The sequence below is a fragment of the Typopeltis vanoorti genome, chromosome 8 (genome assembly GCF_054136105.1).
Source record: "Typopeltis vanoorti isolate ZY-2024b chromosome 8, IOZ_Tvanoo_1.0, whole genome shotgun sequence".
Classification (NCBI taxonomy): Eukaryota; Metazoa; Arthropoda; class Arachnida; order Uropygi; family Thelyphonidae; genus Typopeltis; species Typopeltis vanoorti.
In genome coordinates this window covers 37,346,644-37,363,285 of record NC_143556.1, presented here as the reverse complement: position 1 = coordinate 37,363,285, position 16,642 = coordinate 37,346,644, and the positions used below count along the sequence as shown (strand labels likewise).

The following is a 16,642-nucleotide window of genomic DNA, read 5'->3' as shown; positions in this document are numbered from 1 at the left end:
TCCAGGGTGGTCACCCATGGGAAGTGAGAACAATTTTTTATCTCACAAATTGATGCTATCTAAAATCTTATTTAGATTAATCTAAAAAGTTGGTGTTTAGTGGAATCCTTATGATTTTCCAGCACATTTCACTCAAACAAAAAAAAAAAAAATCTTTCCATTGCACTCAGAAAGATTTATAAAACCAGTTGTTGTCATCATGTGTCAGCCTTCATTTTTACTTATAATTTTTAATAACTTTTGTAATTCTAATTTATTTGTACCTAATCTCCAAACTGCCAATAATTCAATCTCTGAAATGTTGCAAGCAGGAATTTATCTGTGGCAATATTCTTAAGAATCTTCAAAATAATGTAAAATGCTTTTGTCTAATAAATACTGAAATCATGTCAACTTTCCATGATATCTCATTATTTAGTAATATTTCATTAAAACATGTCTACAATTTTAAACCAAAAAGTTTCCTCCTAATGTTACCAGCTATTTAATTTTGTTATTAGTGCAGGATATTTTCCTGATACAGAAAAATATACTGACAAGAAGGGACTGCAAAAGGAATCCTATATCTCAAAATCTGACATGATACAATTTAAAGAACCATTATTTTTTAGTATACTTTCTCCATCTTGCTGTTAGCTTTTATTTGTGAATCTGGTTGAAAACTTATTAAACATTAAATGTACAATAGGTTTACAATCTTTTGTGGGATTTGCATTAAAAAAAATATAATAAAATAAATCATATTTTGGCTCTGCTTTGCAAATGATATTTTTGCAGTTTATAACTATTTGCTATGGAACACAAGGTCTATGAAAAGAGACTAATAATATATTCTGTTTCCTAGATTTGCTCATTCTAAGACTGCAGATCTTAAAAATTGGAGCCTGCAGTTTTTGGTTTACAGAAAGTAAACTATCACTAAAAAAATGCATCAAGCTACACTGCACCATCATCCTTTTCAAAAGCTGGACACCATCAAAACTCTAGATTCACTAAGTTCACACCTTTCACCCCCACATAAAGAATTTACAATGAGAGCTTCAAACACAATAAATCTACATTACTCTTTAATGTCTATAACTCCTAGCTTATATAAAAACTAAGAAGAAGAACTGCAACATTTTCCTCAGTCTCTCCAAAAAGACATTCACACGATCTCTAATCCATACATCAAAGGCTTATCAGAAAAATTATCCCAGCTTCTTCTTCATTCTTTAAATCTAGAAGAATCCATCCCATATAATCTACAAATTAACAACCTTCTTCAACACCAGTATGATCCACTGTTCTGCCCAGGATTCTTTTGAATTCCTTGTTCTTATGAACTTTCATATCATTGTCTGCAGGGATTTTAGAGCATCACAATTACATACGATACCAGGCACCTAACAAACAGGATCTTGCCCATCATGCAGTTTCTTCCAGACACGCACACAAGATCTAGAACACTAAATTCTTACATAAGTCAGTTCTTACTAGAAAGATTATTGAAAGAAAATTGTGATGATTCAACAACTGAGCATAACATAGCATACCCACTCTCAAACCATAGGCTGAATGTTAGTCATGGATTCAAATCCCACTGCAGACATTGATGCTTGTGAATGTCTTGAGGTAAAAGACCTTTCAATGCCCAGTGTGAATACCACCCTAATAATTGAAGGCTTAAACTGGTATGAAAAAGTTTCATATCTAGTCTCTAGAGCTCCTCAGTTTAAGTAACCCTTTACCATGGACCTGTGCTCAGTACTTACATACAAAAAGTTTAAAACTTTTTGTGGGTAAATATTCACATTAAAAAAAAAAAAAACTCCTATACTTTTAATTAAATTATTATTATTACAGCAACAAAAACCTTGGCTAAAAATTCTGTCTCTCTTAAACAATTTTATGAAAGTGCTTTGTTCTGTTTGATAATTTTATGTCTATATCCAATGTTTCCATTTTTCACCCAATGAAAATTGTGTTTTGTACTGAGCCAAAGACAAAAGCACACGTCACCTCTTCTTTGTGAAAATGAGGTGGTGGTGCTAAACCCCACTGGAAATGGGATGACTTCAGAGATGTTCACGAAATGGAATCTACCATTATTTCAATATGTTCGTGTTACCAGTAAGAAGCTATACAAAGGATCTGTATAGACATATGTGAATGCAAACCTACCAGGATGAGGACTTCTCCTTAGCTGTCTAAATTTCCAGTCTATGCAACTTTTTCTTGTGAGGATTCTTGAAAGACCAAGAATAACCACTAATGCTACAGTTCCTGTGTCACCTCTTCAGAGAAAATTACAAATGCAATCATCACCTGGACATTTGCAAAGTAACTGGTGGATGTAATATTGAGCATTTATAGATAACAAATATCAAATGAACCCGATTTGCAGCACTCAAGGAAATCTTGTCATGCTTGTGATATATACAGGATGAAGTCCTCCATTTTGAAAAGTGTTGAGACTATCAGGTGAAAAGGAAAAGACGTGCTGTTAGAGGAACTCCTGAAAGATTTGTGATTTTTGTTGATTTATTAAGGGTTTTCTTAGATTTAATTGTGTATTTTAGTATATTATTGTTGTTTTTAGTGAAATTATTCTGCTACAGCATTTTATAACATAATTGCATTAGTATTATTAGTTTTTACTACTCTTAAAAATGGCAACGAAAACTTGTCATAACAAGGCAGTGTCTAAAGCTGAAGTTGTTGCTACTGAGAAGAGCATTTGTCCTGATGAACAAAAGTACTGCTGCAGTGATGATGATAATTTATCTGAGGATAAGTTGACATTAGAAATATCTTGATTAAAAGAAATTATTAGAAAAGTGACCAGGGAATTCGAAAAGGTGGAAAAACGTTTGACTAAACTTAGAATAAGAACAAGGCAGTGTCTAAAGCTCAAGTTGTTGCTACTGAAAAGAGCGTCTGTCCTGATGAACAAAAGTACTGCTGCAGCGATGATGATATGTTGTAATAGGTTTCACGGTATGATAAGAACACAGAAGGTTAAGAAAATCACTATTTATTAACTTAAAGCTAATATTTTGCTGGTATTATATCCAGCATAATATAATACCAGCGAAATATTAGCTTTAAGTTAATAAATAGTTAATTTCTTAACCTTCTGTGTTCTTATTATACCGTAAAACCTATTACAACATGTCTGATGAACACATAAGCCTATCCACGCGTAGTGATGATGATAATTTATCTGAGGATAAGTTGACATTAGAAATATCTTGATTAAAAGAAATTTTAGAAAATCGACCAGAGAATTGGAAAAGGTGGAAAAACATTTGACTAAACTTAGACAGGATAAGAAAAAGGATCAGAACAAGAACAGGCAGGAAAGTACTGAACTTGGTAATCAAAATATTAATAACAACAACAGAAGTCAGTTAAAATCTGAGAAAAAAATAGATGATGTGTTACAGTGATTCAATTTTCAAATTTGCACTTGCCGAGGGAGTCACCACTTCTAGTTTCCCAGGAGTGAAATTAAAAATATGACAAACATAATCTAAAACCAAAAAAGATAAGTAAAACAGATGGTAGTTCTGGAAGGTACTAATAATTTAAGTAGTGACAAATATAGTATGAGAGAAGATATGAAAGGTCAGTTGGAAGATGCAAGAAAGAAATGTAAGAGAGAGTAAAAATTGTAGGGATTACTACCTAGATATGACAGTATTGAGTTAAGGAGAGCAATGATAGCAAATGATTTCATGTGCAGACTGTGTAAAAGATATGGATGCAAGTTGTTAGATGTGTGGGGTGTGTTTGATGGCAGAAAAGATTTGTATAAGAAGGATGGCCCACACTCGAATTCATTTGGCATCAGAAGCCTGGAAAAATTACTTCTTGGTATGAGATGTAATGCAGAGAGTTAGGGAAACTAGATCATCAAGGGAGGAATGGGAAAATTGTGTGTAAAAGTTCAGCTATGGTATGCAAATGTGATAAAAATATGAATGTCTTCAAACATGGTTATTATGTATGTGGCGAAGGGGTGAAAAAACATGATTTGGGTTCAGACCTTTTGTCTGGGGAGGGAAAAGAGAAAATTCTAGAACAAAACCAAATAGACTTCATATCTAATTATAAGAATAGGCCAGGTGGTAATTTATTATGTCTAAACACAAATGCCAGGAACATTGAAAATAAAGGGGTCGAGTTCGTTGCTTTATTGAATACGATGTGGCGTAATACTGTTGACATTAGTGAAACCTGGCTATCAGAATCAGATATGTTAAATGGGATTGAGTGTAATGGGTATACTATTTTTAGGAATGACAGAAGACATAGGAGAGGAGGAGGAATGCTACTAATAATATCAGATAACTTAAGTCCGGTTAAGGTAGAAACACAAGAAAACAATGTCCCATGTATATTCCATGTAGTGGTGAGTTTCAGTCTATCTGGTGTGAAGCGGAGGTTAACAGAATGAAATATATGGAGGGGTGTTGTTACAAACCTGGCAGCTCAGTTGCAGGTAACGAAGAAATGCATCGCCTATTTAGCCTTATGGGTACCAAACGAATTATCGTCATAGGTGACTTTAATTTTCCAAACATTGATTGGGTGGAAGAGAAATCTCATGATAAGAAAAAAGAGGAATTTATTGATTTGTTCCGAGTCAATTTGCTCAAGCAGCATGTGAAAGAAGGAACTTGAGGTCAAAGAGTGTTGGATTTGCTCATAGTGTAAAAATATTTATGTAGCTCCAAAAAGTCTAAATATTTTTACATAAATTTTACCAAGGTCAAGCCCAGTAAGAGTTGTAACTTGTACATAGATGTTTGTTTAAATGTAAATAATCCCAATGGGAATTGTATATGCTCTCTGCCAAATAAGGGAATATTCTAAAAGGTGTAGTATTAAGGCAATACCTTGCCACTAGTAAACAGTATATTTTTAGCTCTTTGTAAAGACATCAAATTTTGTGTGTGTTCTACATGGAGCTCAAGGTCAGTGCTAGGTGGACCGACAAAAGCTTCAAACGAATGTCTGCTGCCAGAACGAAGAGGATTTAGGGAGTGTTGGAGAAAAACAAAAGGAAGGGTCAGTCTGAGAAAAGGATCAAGGGATTTCGCCGAAATGTTCGGGGGTCACATATCTCCATGCAAGGATTCGCAAGTGACCGAATAAAAGGCGTCGGCGAAAAGATCGCAACATCAGTTCCAGGAGTTCCTCATCGGTTGTCCAGAGGTCGTGATCGAGAAGTTGCCAATGGTTGTCCATCAGATGTAAGCCATCGAGGACGCGATTTCAGAGAAATCATGCCAGTGATCTAAAAGAAAGATGACGAGGAGCCGATCCGCCAGGGAAAGCAGATATTTGATGATGAATTGGCGATTCTTTGCCGGGAGCTGTTAACCAGAGGGAAGAAATTGCTCCATTAGTCCAACACGCATGCAAGCATTCCACAAGCCGATAATCTTCGTCCGAAGTGCGGCGAGTACAGCATCCCAGAAGCGTCAGTAAATCTATCGCCAGTGTAAAGAGGGAGAGAAAAACCTGACATGGAAGAAAAGGGAACTGAAGTCCAGCTCGAAACCAAGTGCACAGCAGGTAGCAGCTATAAAGTGAGTTGACCTGTTTGTTAAATTTTCTTGAGCTTTTAAGAGCACTTTTATTAGTGGACTGTAAAGTAGAGGCTGATCTAAATAGGCATATTTAACAGTTGAAGATTATAAAGTAATTAATTGTCAGGAATTTGTAATTGAGATAAGTCATAGTGTAACTGTTTACTGAATTGGTGAAACTTACCTATAGAATATTCCCGGCATAGAAACGAAGGAGCAATTGTGTGTAAAAGATATTGTCTATGTGTTTGATGAATAAGAGTTTACAGATTTGAATTGAGATGTTTTTTTTTTATTTACTGTAAATGCAATGTTAATTTGTCTTATGTGAATTAAATTTTGTTGTTTAAATATTAAATAGGTGTCGCCTGATTCTTAATTATTTGATGCACTGTTCCGAAAAAATATTAAAGTCTATTAGCGGGAACCCAGGAGAAAGGATAGTTTACTATCCTTTCTCCTGGGATAGATAGTAGACCACGACTGCAGATACTAATTAAATTAAGGATATTCTGAGGTTAAATGGAAAACTACCGGACGCATTTTACACTCCTTGTCAATAGAAAACGAACATCAGTGGCGCAGCTTTTAATCAAATAAATTTTCTGGTGTTCAAAGAATAAGAAGGTAAGCGCAGAAGGCAGTTTAGTGTAAGGAGATATTAATGATATATCAAAGAGTGATAAGGTAAAATAGCTAGAAGTACATAACAAAAGTTGCATTAAACATATAAATATATATGAGATTAAAGAGAGATAAGGAAAGCGAATTAATGTATAAGAAAAAAGAGAGATATATAAAAGATATATACTGTAATAAGAATCATATATAGTGTAGAGATCCATAAAGAGAAATCTAAATATATATGAAAAAATAATAAAACTAGAGACCCCCCCCCCGTTTACAACAGTGTCAGAAGGGATCTCTGTCAAGAATATAGCTATTTTACCACCAACTGGTGACAGTGTTCATTCTGTACTTTCTTCGGAAGTATCTAATTGTACTGATGCTCCAATTAAAACAGGTTACATGCTGAACTATAAAACTGGAAATTATGATCAATTTAAGAGAAAATTATCTTTGATCCCATATTATCAGTTACTGAATGGGAAAAATGTCAGAAATGCATGGAAATCTTTGAAAAAAGTGCGTAAATGAAGCAGCATCTCAATGTATCCCTAGTGTTTGAAGAATAAATAGGTTGGTAGTGAAACAGATGTGCAACCTTATTTAAGCAAGAGATCCACAAGAAGAAAATGATGTGGAAAGAATATCATGAGAATAAGAGTGAGAGGAGTTATGAAATACATAAAGCTTAGGCCAGAAAAGTAACGAGTATTGTGAGGAAAACTAAATCAGAGTGTGAAAAGAAATTGGCCATGCAAGCTAAAAACAATCCAAAAGAAGTTTAGCATTATGCCACAAGCAAAAGAAAGAATGAATGTGCAAGAATTTTATTGAATGCAGATGGTACTCAAGTGTCGGAAGCTAATGAGATTGTTCAGTTAAAGAGTGCTCACTTTGCTAAGATATATCAACCAGGTGTATGTAACATGGTGCACAGTGCTACTGCTACATTGGATGAACAGTTAGAGGTTCATGAAAATCAGGTTGACGAGCTGTTGCATAACCTGGATAAGAATTTGTCTATAGTGACAGATGGCATATCAGCCCATTTGCTAAAGGAATGTTCAGCTGAATTGGCAATACCTTTCACATGTTTGTATAACTTGAGACTCAGCTTGGGAATGATACCACAGGAATGTATGATAGTTCCATTGCACAAGAGTAGTGCAAAAACTGATGTGTATAACTATTGACCTATCAGTATCTCTGGTGTGGTAGCGAAGATTTTAGAGAAGTTGGTAAGAATTCGCATACCGAAATGAGTAGAAAGGCATGCTATACTCTGCAAGGAACAGCATGCATGTTTTAGCAATTTGCTCATTTTATAACAATGTTAGAGCAAAGTTGGATAAAGGGAATGGATACACTATGATATGTTGAATTTTCTAAGGCATTTGATAGCATACCACATGAAAGGCTGTTGCATAAACTGGAAAATATGGGATTGGAATATAAACTCTTGACTTGGATCAGGAGATGATTGACAACGACAAATATCAAAAAGTGGTATACAGTGGGTGTGAATCTGCCAGATTTAAGGTGACCAGTGGTGTACCTCAAGATTTTGTCCTTGGACCATTACTGTTCAATCTGTACATTAATGACATCAGGCAGGGTCTAACATCAGAAGTGTAACTGTTTTCCAATGATGCAAAGGTAATGCAATCAGGGATGCTATTGATATTCAGCGATTACAAAATGATTTGAATAGACTAGAAATTTGGACAAACGAAAATGGCTGTCAGTTTAATGTTAGTAAGTGTAAAGTTATGCACTTTGGGGTGATTACAGTTCCAGTGGCATATTATATTAGCAGGGTTATGCTATAAGAAACTGAAGAGGCAAGGGATCTTGGCATATTGGTGGATAGGAATTTAAAGTTCAAAGGTCACATAGCAAAAGTTGCAAATACAACTCAGAGGATAATTGCGATGTTGAAGCGAACCTTGACATGTAAGGATAAGGAAGTCATTTTGCCTCTTTATAAGTGTTTGATAAGACCACACGTTGAATATTTGTTTGCAGATTTGGGGATAAAGAAGCTGTGGAAAGGGTGCAAAGAAGAGTTACAAAGATTATATCTGGATTATAGGATTTAGATTATGAGGACAGATTGTGAGTATCTTTGATTGCAGATGCTGGTTAACAGGAGAAAGAGGGATAATATGATAGAGATCTATAAACTTTTGAATGGGTGTTATAGGGTATCAACTGATGAAATTTTTCGTTATATGTAAGGTGGGGAGAATACGGGGGCATCCATGGAAGTTAAGTTTGTTCATCAAGAAAGGGATAAGAGCTAGGTTTTTCTCCCAGAAAGTAGTGAGTGACTGGAATAATTTTCCCTTAGGGGTGGCATCTAGTGTGAATGAATTTAAGGGAAGGTATGATAGCTGGTTTGGGTGATTTATAGCCTCTCTCGATGAGTCCTTGACTCCCTGGAGGTCTCAGATAATATTAACAACAATAATAATAATTTTAAGAAGAATGTATTCTCTCTGCTGAGACCATACCAAAATGGCTATCTTTTGGAACCTTCAGTGTATTTTGCTTCTTACTTGTTCCAAGGTAATTCCTAGGTGTGGACTACCTTAGTCAAGTAGTATCAAGGCCTTGTAAAGGGACAAAATGTCATCCTTGTCCTTACATGCCAATGTTCATTTCGGCATTGCAAGTGTCCTCTGAGTTATATTCGCAATCTTTGCTATATGACCCCGCAATCTCAATGTTATTAATATAAAGAACGAATAACAATGGAACAAGGAATGATCGTAGGGATATACCATTGGTCAACTTAAATCTTACAGACTCACATCCTCCATACACTGCTATTTGATATCTGTCAGTCGGCTATCCTCTAATCCAAACTGATAGTCTATAGTTACCATAATCCAATCCCATTTTCTCCAACTTATGCAACAGAATTCTATATTATATCTGTCAAAAGCCTTAGCAAAGTCCAAACGTGTCACGGTGGATCTATTCTCCTTGTCTCACTCAACCATAACATTATTACAAAACATGAACAAAGTTACTTAAGCATGACCTTCCCTTAGTAAACCTATGTTGTTAGTTGAAAACATAGATTCTCTATCAACCCAGGTGCCAAATGAGATGAGATGACCTCCAGAACTACTACGCCTTTCCATGATCAGATTATTGCTTCAGCTCATCCGATCCTAATACCTGCTCTGAACAAGCTACAGAAATCAACCTCATAAGCATGAAGCAAAACTTAGAATCCTCATCTGCTTTCCAAGTCCTTGTTGCTCTGATACATAAAGTGTATCAGAGCAAATGAAGAAAAAAAATTCAGATTACCACATGTGGTTTGCATCAAGAACTCCTGCTTCATACTCTGCTTAAACAAAACATGCAATAAATAAAAAGAAGTCATCAGCAGATCAAAATCCTGTTTCATGCATAAATGTCAACAGCAAAAAACTGCCTCCTGTCCAAACGGAAGCCACCATGTCTTCTGGTCCCTTGCTAAGGCCACTGGACACAACTTCTGCTCCCTTACACCTCTCTCTCTCTCACCTTGATGAGATATTACTTCATCCAAAGATAAAGCGAACCTCCTAGCAAAGAGTATAACAACTCTTTTTCTTCAAACTTCTATACTGGTGACTATGGGAACTTGCAACATACCATATCAAAATTCAAGTACCGTATATACTTCCTGTAGTTTTTTGACAAAAAAAAGGCATTACAAAATTACTAAATAACTTAGACACAAAAAAGCCTCTAGGTTCTTATAGCATCTCTCCATTTGTTCTTAAACAATGTGGTCCAGAGCTAACACCCATCCTGTATTGTCTCTACAAATCTATTATACACAGCAAGTACTTATCCCAACTCGTGGAAGCAATCTCATATCCTGCTTATTCCAAAAAAAGGGGAATAGAAGGCTATCATCAAACTACCAACCAATTGCAATTACCTCATTTCTCTCCAGAATAATGGAGAAAGTCATCAAAACCAATTTCTCCACTACCTAGAGGCCAATCAATTAATCAGCATCCACCAGTATGTATTCTGTCATTCAAGCTCCACTGCTGACCTCTTAGTTTACATTAACCACTACTGGACATGAGCAATGGAAAGGTTCAGTAAACCTTGTGCTGTTGCTCTTGACATTTCCGAGGCTTTTGTTAGCTTAACAAACTGCCATCCTTTTGTCTACCTACCTTCCTATATAATTGGGATGCTAGCTTTCTGGTTGTTTCACTGCATGTCATGGTTGATGGCTTCCTCTCTTTAAGCCTCATCACCAATGCAAGAGTACCTCAGGGTTCTGTCCTATCACCTATCCTCTTTCTCATGTACATAAACGACCTGCTCTCATTCACAACTAATCCAGCTGCAGCTTTGCAGATGATAGTACTCTCCATTCAGTCTACTCATTTCACAACCGTGCAGTGTATAGATATCCCAAGCATGAAGAGAATCTACAATTAGTGCCTTCAATATCGATCTATATCCTACCTTCAATGGGGACAAGGACAATCTGGTCACATTCAATACTATCAAAACACAGTCTTGTCTCTTTTCTCACAAAAGAAAACTCAGCCCACATTTCCTTACCCTCAGTAATACAAAAATCACTAGATCAGATCAAATCTCTCTCTGACTGAACTAACATTCACCTCCAGTCTCTTCTAGCACAACCAGATCTCAACAACAGCTTCCTCACAGATTTCTGGTGTAGCACCTAAACCTTCTCTAAAAATTATTATTATTATTCATGACACCTCCAAGGAGTCCAAAGACTCATCATGGGAGGAGGACACCAACTGTACAACTCTCTGTCTCCACTACTACACAGAACCTCTCCTACCAATCACCTATATCAACACCATCTACTGCCCACCACCGCTAGTATTTTTTTTTTTCTGTAAATTGCATGTGTTCTGAAGGGCCAATTTGTCTGTATGCAGGATGAAAAACCTGAGTTTTCGGGAGAAAAAAATCCTGCTACCTCCATATGAGATCAGCTAAATCACCTTCAATTGAAAAAGTCAACATAAAGATTCCTTCCGTCAGGATGAGAATCAAACTTAGTCTTTTCTAATCGAAGGGAGCAATGTACCGTCATTCTTCCAATTGCGCTACGGAGGCACTTTCTTGCAAATTCTTGATGTCATCTAGAGGAAAGAAATTCAGCTCTCTGATAATTCCTCTCTTACAGATTTCCTTCAATCTCTCTATCTCACAGATGCAGTGTTTTAGCTTTGTGTCCATTCTACAGGTGCTTCTATGGTCATTGCTCCACTGAACTTTCAACCATCATTCCTCCACTTTCTGTTGTGCTGAGCTGTGATTTGGCTGGCTGCAGCCTTCCTGCCATGTTATCCTTATCATTCTTCTCTGACCTCGTGCTTCAATGAGCTGTTTTGTCCACAGGATTGTCATTGGTTTGACATCTAGTTATTACACCACTCCTAGTACAATTTGAACAATCTTGTGAATGAAAAGTGAAGAAAAGACATTTATATACTGGTATCAACAATCATACCATGCTCAAAGTCACTTAACCATGTTTTTTTTTGTTTGATGTATCAAACAGAAAAAAACAGAATCATCAGATGCCTGTCTGCCTGATTTATATAACAAACTGCAGTCACGTCACTCAACATCTTCAGGAACAGCCTATTTCCTAAATGGGGAAGTGTTCCTAATAAATTTTAGCCTGTGTAAACACACACACACACACACACACACACACACACACACACACACACACACACACACACACACACACACACACACACACACACACACACACAAGCTTTGTACCCCCTGATTACAAGTCCAACAAATTACAAATCTTGTCTGGGCATTTATGTTAGTTTAATAAAGTCTAATTGTAATTAACAAATATGTGGTCTCCAGACCAGAAGTCAAATGAATATTTGCTAAACCACAGAAATATCACATCAGATTTCATTGAATTCCATAGCACCAATTTTCAATTCCTTTTTTTTTTTTTTTTTTTTGGTCATATTGAATCATTTTTCTCAATTGAATCAGCAACTCAACAATAAATGTGAGTAAAATAGTTTTACTCCATCTTTCATTCAACTGATCTTGAATCAAAGAATGTCTAAAAAAGAATTACTGCACTGCAAAGTATCCATACAACTAATCATTTACTAACTGATAAACTGCTTATATGCAGCACAGTTTGTAGCATTCTGTGTTGTCAATATTTCCATTTTTTTAAAATTGTTATACAGGCATCTTCATGAAGTCCAAAGCCTCTTTGCAGGAGAACCACTCTCCACACAATATCTATCAAACCTCTCCTTATACTCACTGACAGACGAAGCACTCAACAACTGACTCTTAGCAATCTATTCTACTCACCTGTGGTACTTGTATCAGCTTTTGTAGAAATGATCGACATTTTATACACTTGTTGGTTAAACATTGATACTTATTTCACTTACGTTCTCTAAGCATATATTTTTGTTACAAAAATATTCCAAATGAAATCAAAATTGAAAACTCTTAGTTTTCAATTCTGATTTCATTATTTTTTTGATTCCAAAATTAATTAAGTTCCATCCAGACTGAAAAGAAAAATAAGCCAACTGAAACAAAAATTGAATAACATGAACATAATATTATGTAAATCTCATATCCCTCTCACATTACAACTAATTCCATCTGGTGGTTCATTGCAATACAAATCGACACTACTGAAACAAAAACTTGAAATCACTCAACATATTGTTAAGGATTACAAATACATTTCAATAAAAATCCATTCAGTTGGTCTCAGGGGAAGGTGGGATAAAACGAATTTATATAACTGTTTACAGATATTTCAGGTGTATTGTGAAATACACCTGAAATGCATTGAATATGAAAAACTGTGCCCTAACTTTCGGAGTTTTGTTAAGCTGATTTATTCTGATGATACTGTCAGATAACTGACAGCAAGATATGTAGATGCTGTTTCTATAACAGATATTTTCACCTAGTGTATTTTCAGTATTATTCGTTAACTTTTTGACACTCATAGTTTTCTTAAACAAGAAAAGTACCACTATTGGATTGTCCTCTGTGATACAGAAAATTTGTCACATAGAACCAGCAAAGGTTGGTCGATTGGTATAGCCTCTGCTACTAATGGCTCACGTAAAAAGTTAAGCAAGTTTGATCGCGGTTAGTAGTTGGAAGGAGTCGATCGTTCGATGCTTTTGGCACACTCTCCCTCGATAAATCTTTGGAGTCCCTGGAGGTGTCAAATAACAATAATACGAATTCTTGCAAAAGCGACGAAAATATCGATACTCAACAACGATATTCAACTTGAACGACATATCTTTCCTTTAAGCGTTAGGTTCAATGGACTGCCAGGGCCAAATAAAGTGGCTTTATAAAAACCTGATTAATGTTAAAATGGAGTGTTTAATCCCGTCTTATTCTGCTATGTGTCGCGTACGGATATTCTCTGGCGGATATGTCTATCTTGTGTGGTGAGACACCCGAGTTTCTGAAAAACGCACCGCCTCCGCACGAAATGGACTTAAAAAAAAAAAAAAAAAAAAAAAAAAAAAAAAAAAAAAAAAAAAAAATCTTGTGAGTGTTAAGTGTTATAAGGAATCAGAAATTAAACCCAATCTTTCCGACCAGAGAGCAATGCCTTTATAGGTCGAGCTATAGAGGCAATAAACATCAATTAGTTTCACGTGTTCAAACATATACTGCAGAAACTTTCAGTAATTTGACTGTTTTTATTGGCAAGGTTCGAAATTATAACATTTCCTTTATCACTGGATGGAATTTAATGAAATTTAGTATGAAAAGTATCCATTCATTTCCTAATGGCAATATTTGGCAAAACAAAAATTGTCTATAGTGCAATTGTGCTGGCAGTAAACAGTGCGACTAAACAAGAAATAATGCGATTATGATTGTTCAAGAATCGTATAAAACATAATTCATATTTTAAGAAGTTTCTAATAATTAATAAACGTGCTTATATTCCTAAAATCATAATGTAAAGATGAAATCATTTCCACAGATTAATAAAGATTTACGTAACATAACATTTAATAGAAGCTGAATGCGACAGCAAAACCGACATGAATAGCTTCTTTATGTAATTTACATATGGTAAAAGTGTGATTGTCCCACTTGCGCTATTTAATCTGCAATGTGACCTTCTATTTAATGTGTTAAGTAAACACCAACCTCCTCTCTCTCCTACTAAAGAGTTTATTACGACATCGTAATGTCCAGTTGTTTCGAAGAGAAATCCGACTACAATTACGAGAAGGGAACGTATACAGGGAGTAAGAAGAGTGGAATTTGACACTGAAAAGAAGACAAACGAGTGCATTCCTAGACTGTGACTAGTAATTTGTCGTTAATTATTTTTGCACAACTGTCAAACTGGCTAAATATAAAATTTATAAAATTTGAGTATTAGCTTGTTTATTTTCAATGAAACAAGGTTACTTTTGAAAAACAGCTTCAATATATAAAAACACATCTGCATTACTTCAAACAGAACAGCGACCTGATAATATAACAAAATTTGCTGACAATAAGTGCAAATGTATTCCTTTTTACTTTTGTGTATTTTTGCGTGAGTGCGTATATTAAGTCTATTTGTAAAGTTTTGTACTCGCAGTTGCACTAGGAGTAAACTGTCTCAGATAGCCGTTTTCTCCCAGCACAACTGAGCTTACAAAACTTTACAAATACACATAAGCGATTTGTAAATACACACGTCATTGACTAGCTATAAAACAGTAGCCTATTCAATAATGCAAAAGACAATGCTGACATGCCGATTCCGCTCCCCTCTCGAGGTCAATGATTACATTAATTGTAATCATTCAGATTTTTCCTCACTTAATTGGGAAGAAAAATCTGAGCTCTTTAAATTTAATTAGCAGGTTCAAACCACAGATATCTAAATAGCATCCATAAAAATCATATAAAACAGCCAACAAGCCAAAATCTCCGTGGTGCTGATGGTAGAAGGAGCGACCCAGGTCTTTTCCAGACGAAGGGTCTGATTTTTGTCATAACGGGCAATATATCGAGGTAGTGGAGTTTTATTCATTTATTATTTATTTTTTCTTTTGCTCCTCGAAATCCGGATTTTCCCCCCTTCACACGACATAGGTAAACTGGCTAGAGAATACGTGCAATTATATTGATAAACAAAAATATATTTGCGTGATAGATAAGTGTAGTGTGGCAGTGCCTCCCGCGATGAGTCTAGGGGATCCATGAAGGTGCCATATACTGTAATAATAATTTCGACAGCCGATGTCGGTAGGACTTGAATCTGTGCTTTAGTAAACGAATTACATCAGAGGTTTCTAAACATTTATTACTATCGTCGTCTTAAGAAGCTATCCAGTTTCACATCCTCTCTTCTTTTTAAGAAAAAAAAAAAAAAATCTGTAATAAAGTAACAAGAGTGGTGGTTATACCGTAATCTTTTTATTTAAAAAACAAACAAACTTGGTTTCATTGTCGTTTTCTTGTACTGCTTTCCAGAGATTACTGGAACAACCACGATCTAATAAGCGTCTTTCATATGCCGTAAAAATCAAACCACGGTTATTATTTGAGTTCCATGTGAGCAAATAACTTCAGATTCTTTAAAACGACGTGATAAAATTTTTAATTTTTCTCCCAAGTATGGCATTGCAGCTACTATATCGTAGTTTGTAGATGAGACATGCGCGATTAACCAGAGGGATGATATTTATCGAAACTTTTCTGCATGTTATATCCATCAGCAGTAATAGTGATTTTTATTTTGTTTAATTCTTCTGGCAGAAGGTAATCAGTAGAAATGAAGACAGCTCGGTGTACGTGGATAATTGTAATGGGTGTAAGAGAAAACTGTTGCCTATAGAAGTGAGGATTATTGAAATATCTAGAAAAGGATGATGTTATTAGATTCACTTTCAACAGTGAATTGATACAGAAATGCAATAATTTCGTCTCTTAGTGTGACCAAACTGCAAAGATATATCTTTAATTTCATCTTGATGCCAATTAAATACAAGAACTAGAGTAGCCAGTAAGGTTCCAGAACCTTACTGGCTACGCTAGTTCTTATATGTGACAGATATTTTAACTACACGGTAAGTGAAAGCCAAATACAATCAACTTCAAATGTAAAGAAAAACCTTCATTATTTATTTCCAAAAATGCACTAGTCCAATAATTTAATGTCTTTAAGTTGACGTTAAGTCTGATTTTTAATGAGTTATCGGACTAATATGATTCGAATGAAACAATTCGACAAACTTTAAGAGAGAGAGAGATCCTAAATACCAATTTTTATTACATTTTACCCACCCAGTTCAGCTAATATTAATATCAATTCGAATCCTTTTGCCAAATTTTACAAATGAAAATGACTCAACTAAAACAAAAACTAAACCACATGGACA

At 35.3% G+C, this 16,642-nt stretch overlaps 1 protein-coding gene across 4 annotated transcripts in view; it reads right to left on the bottom strand.

Moving 5' to 3' along the window:
* The window catches only part of LOC150103934 (formin-binding protein 1-like), a 405,525-nt gene that overhangs the window by 322,621 nt on the left and 66,262 nt on the right, over positions 1–16,642 (bottom strand). The window lies entirely within an intron of this gene.